This window comes from Myxocyprinus asiaticus, chromosome 14 (assembly GCF_019703515.2).
Source record: "Myxocyprinus asiaticus isolate MX2 ecotype Aquarium Trade chromosome 14, UBuf_Myxa_2, whole genome shotgun sequence".
In the NCBI taxonomy this organism is placed as follows: Eukaryota; Metazoa; Chordata; class Actinopteri; order Cypriniformes; family Catostomidae; genus Myxocyprinus; species Myxocyprinus asiaticus.
The window spans coordinates 18356614-18362069 of record NC_059357.1 but is presented as its reverse complement, the minus strand read 5'-3'; positions in this window follow the sequence as shown (position 1 = coordinate 18362069).

Below are 5456 nucleotides of genomic sequence, written 5' to 3'. Positions count from 1 at the left end.
AGCCTCATCGAAAGCAAAGACCATGATGTGCTGTGTGCGTTTGTGTCATGTGTATTCTGTTGATTCATGTCTTTTATTTTGAAATGTTTAGTTCCTGTTTCCCTTGTCATGTGATTCCTGTTTTCCCTCCATGTTCATGTGTCATGTTTTCATTGGTTTATTGTTTAATTAGCTTGTTATCAGTTCTGTTTGTTCATTGATTTATATTCTCCCATGTCTTGTATTTAAGCCCTCATGTTTTCATTGTCTAGTTGTCAAGTATTGGATGTGAATGTTGTTTCGTAGTCAAGTCATAGTCAAGTCATAGTCAAGTCATAGTCAAGTCATAGTCAAGTCAAGTCAAGCCTAGTCAAGTTCATGTTCATGTTCATGTTTTGTTTTGGTAGTCAGGGTTATTGGATTTCACGTTCTGTAAATAAACTGCACTTGGGTTCTTCATCTTCACGTCATCTTCGTCATTGTCATCATTGTCAGCAGTCAACAACGTTACAGTTTGTGAGCTGGTTATGGATTAATGCTGTCAGATCATCATCACTCAAGGTTCCCCTGTAAGCGGCTCTAACATTAACAGCAAGGTGGAAATAGTTATGTGTGTTGGTGTCTGTAAATTAAAGCCTATTGACTATTTTTAAAAATTGGACAAGTCATCTGACATGTCCCGCCCCCACTTCCTGTTTCAGTAGGAAATACGTCAAAACACCAAACTGAACCGTGCTCGTCAAAGCACTTCACATGGACTTTAAGTCATTATTCACTTTCATATCAAATCAAATCATTGATTAAAGGTGCAGTATGTAACAATTTTCATGTAACATTCTGTGTTAATGGCTTGTAACGCAACTTAAAAAATTAGCCCTTCCCGGACTTCCTAGGTTGCCTATTAAAGCCTGTAGACTAATTTTAATGCGAAGGGAGCGGGTCACTTTTGCCAGGAAACTCCAAAGGATGTGACGTTTATGCGCACTCCCGAGAGCCTTGCATCAGTGCTTCTCTCCCGCTATTCAACAGTGACAATAAACTGCAACACTAGGTAGCGTTATCTTAGAGATGGAAGCCAGCAAACATCCTCCCAGCACAACACCGACTCCTACACAAACTCTGAGTAAGCCAAAAAAATAATGATAATAATAATAATAATTTAGCTACTGAATCCCATCTGGCTAAGCGAGAAAGTGATCGTGGTCAAGCAAAAACTAGAGTGAACATCAGCAGGGCATTTGATTCCTGGAGGGACCTTCGATCATTTTAGGGATCAAAACCGACCCTGAATTGGCATTCTTCTTATTGGACAGGTAAGCTTACATAACTGCAAAGCATGTGAAATATAGTGCCATAAGGATTGATCTGTGTAATTTTAGCCAACTTGATCTTGCCTGCTAATGCTGACGAATTGCAAGCTACCTTGCTTCATAACTTTCAAATAATTTCAACGATCTTCTTTATACTAAAAGTCAGGTATACAGGATAAATTTAAGGAAATACGCTGGTTTCTTGATCGTAGTACAACATATGACATACGAAACATACAATAGTCCAACATAACAGTGCAGTGCAACAGTAAACTCTCTGGTATAGTTCGGTAGTATGTAGCTGTATGTGTGTATCAGTATGCTATGTTTGCTGATAAGTAGTTTTAGTTTAGTCTCAAAGTTTGTAGTAAAACAATCATAACTGTGTAATTTGAATTATGCTACCTCATCTGTCAGCATGATGCCGGTGTATCACATTCAGTCTCTTTGTAGGTTACGACATTGTTTTGGCCGATGCTCACTCGCTTACGTCCCTATGGAGTGTGTGCACGAGCGCGAGCATGAGCAAAAAGGTAGCTGGCTGCAGTTCACTTAACGGCCACAGGTGTCATTAATAACAAGTGTTTCTGAATCTTACATACTGCACCTTTAACTTATGTATACAAAGCCCAAATTAAATATGGCGATACATCAATAACATCAAACCTTGTTAATTCATGTGTGTCTTATGACGAAACATCATGACTCAAGGCTTTTTTAAAGCGAATCACTATAAACTGTCATTGTATGGAAATCAGTGATTGCGACATTGTCTAAAACATATTTTGTGTTCTGAAGAAGAAAGAAAGTCAAATGGATTAGTAATAAACATATATTATCAAATAATGACAACATGTGTGTGTGTATGTGTGTGTGTGTGTGTGGTTATACAATACAAAAAAATTGCATACATTTTGAAGTGTGGCTTAAGTGTCCAAATACATTTCAGGGCCACTGTATGTCTTTTGAAGAGGAAGCCATTATATGCACAGTTTTATAACTTGGAAATACAGCACCAAACACAAACTGGAGAACAACAGAGGAGAAGGCAAGCACAATCTCACACAACCTAACACAGAATAAATAAAACATGGCAAAGTAAAGCCGGAGCATGAGAGATTCAAAGTGAGTGAGATATTCAATACATTATTCTGGGCTGGGATTTGGGTTGGTATCCAGACACATTCATTACAAAGTAAAATTCTCAAGTAACTGGAGACATCCATCTCTTGGAGGGTGCCAGTCAGCTGTCTAAAGCATTTTCAGGAGAGCCACTCTTATGAAGGTTGCTGTAGTTCTAACCTGGGATCAAGAAAAAGTAAATCAGAAAGAATGTGTGAGGGCTGCCTAAAATTCTCTCTCTTTGTCACATATTCCCTGTTTTTGTCTTGACTTTTATGTTGAATTTCTGCTTTAGTTCCCTGTTCCTTTTTCCTATTAGTTTTGTAGTCCTTTTCATGATTGGTTTTCCCCTGATTGTTTCCCCAGGTGTTCCTCGTTCCCTTGTTTTCCCCTGGTTTCTTTGTCAGTCTTCATCTGTATTATGCTGTGCTTTGTTCCCTGTGTTTTGTTTCATTATGTTCTGAGTTACCTGGTTTACCTTTATTTTATTAAAAAGGCTGCATTTACATCCTCATTCCTCTCCTGTCTTGTCACACTCTTTTTTTTTTCTTCTTTTTTTTTTGTTTTTTTTTTGCATATTTATTGTTACAGCTTTTGTTTTATTAATGAAAGCAACAGTGTGTTCCAACTGGAAAATCAATAAAATATGTTACATAATATAATGCCTTAGATTAATCAGTGTACTGTAAATACCAGTGAAAAACAAAGGAAACAGATAGACAAGAGTTTTTGTATCTTCCATATGTCTGTTCCTTGTTCTGTCCAGGTTCTGCAACTGTGGTGCATTTTCTACTACAGGCTCAGTTCTCAATCTCCTAAGCAGTGCAGATGTGCTGTCCAACGTTTTTCGGGGTTGTGCTTCTAAGCATCCCACGACATCACAAATGTGGTTGATAAATAAAGTATTTATTCTCCTTTCGCATGACAAAACATTGTTTATCTTTGCAGGGGTATTGCACAAACAATACTCTGCCTTGTCACATTGCTTGCCCTTATCATAGGGCTCAAATGCAAAATGCTGTTATCCTTGCAAGGGTATTGCACAGACAATGTCACCCTTATTGTAGGGCTCAAATGCAAATCTTGTTTGTCCTTTTGCAGGGTTTTGCACAAGCAACATCACCCTTATCATAGGGCTCAAACGCAAAACGTTGTTTGCCTTCTGCAGGGGCATTGCACAAATGACCTCGCCCTTATCATAGGGCTCAATGTAAATGTTGATTGTCCTTTTTCAGGGGTATTGCACAAACTATGCCCTGCCTTTTTGCAAGGGTTCAATCACAAGCAAGGGCTCAATCACAAGCATAGTTTACCCTTCTGCAAATTTATTGCACAAACAAGACTCATCCATTCACAGGGGCTAAACAATTCTCATAAGATAGCCTACCTTTCTGCAGGGTATGGCACAATAGTAGTATATTTGTACAGTCATATATAGGCTTATGTTTGCATGATTTATTTATTTATTTCAGATTTGTCCCTCACCTAATGTTACAGCTTTGTTTTATTAATGAAAGCAACAGCATGTTCCAACTGGAAAATCAATAGAATATGTTACATAATATAAGTCCCTCAGATTAATCAGTGTACTGTAGATGCCAGTGAAAACAAAGGAAACAGAAAGACAGAGTGTTTGTATGTTCCATATGTCTGTTCCTAATTTAAAAAAGGTGGAAAATTGAACTGCCTGCATCCATCAGTGAGGTATATTGTAATAGCCTTGTTTCGCAAGCCATAGAGAGGCTTCAGATTTACACCACCTCTCCACTCTCTGGCCACCGTGCTGATGGATGCCACAGAGCTTGTTTGGTTTGCTCCCTTTGTCCCTAAATCAGAAATGAATATGGCCCTATAGAAGATCATTCTTGTGCACTGTACCATCTGTGAAAGGGAGGTTCAGAGAATGGCCAGGGAAGGGCATCTGACAAATAAGGGAGGAACTGTAAGAGTGTAATACTCCTGATGAATTTTCAAATGTTGACACTTCAAAAGACTTTAATTAAAGGAGGATGAAGAAAAGCTTGAGAGCACTGAGCACCTGAAACATCACAAGCGATGAAATTTATGCACATTCATCTGTGAATCCAATAAGATTCCTATATGACATGTTTATGAAGCTGACTTACCACTAATCTTAACAGCTGACATTCACAGTTGCTTTTAAATAGAAATGAGGGGTAAACAGTTTTTACAACAACAACTAATATCAATTTAATGCACAGTTGTGTATAATAAAGGCTTCCTCGTCCTTATACATCTGTGGTGGTATAGGTCTTAAGATAATGTTATAGTCTGATACCTTTCACCATATGACAGCCATTCAGGCCAAGGCATGTTGTGATAAGAATTCTGTCCAAAAGTAATAAGACCTGATCTTTTCAAAGACATAATCGGGAAAACAAAGTAGAACACAGTTCTGCTCATGGACATTCAATTATATTCGGGTCATTTTTGTCCCATTTAAGAGTTTAAAGCACTGAAAAACTAATCTTGAAGGAATACTATGGGTTCAGTATGAGTTAATCTCAATCAACAGCATCTGGGGCATTTATGTTGATTATCACATAAAAAAATGTTGATTCGTCCTGCCTTTTCTTAAAAAAAAAAAAAAGTTACAGTGAGGCACTTACAATGGAAGTGAAGGGGCCAATTTTTGGAGAGTTTAAAGGCAGAAATGTGAGGCCTGTAATTTTATAAAAGCACTTACAAGCACTTCTTTTAAAACTTGTGTATATTTAAGCTGTAAAGTTGTTTAAATCAACGTTTGATGTTATTTTAAAGGTATACAGCATTATGTAAAATATGTTATATTTAATAAAAATTATGTTTAAAGACATAAAGTTGTAAACTTGAACATAACTCTACACAGAAAAGGTTAGTAAGCGATTTAATCCCATTAAAATAATACTAACATCTAAACCTAACCATCAGTGGACTAAAAATGTAATGTTATGGGTAAAAAAGCAACTTCCTAATCGCACTCGTCACTGATAATGCGGACCTGATTACTTCCTGGTTTCAACACAGGATCTGAACTTGGGTCTC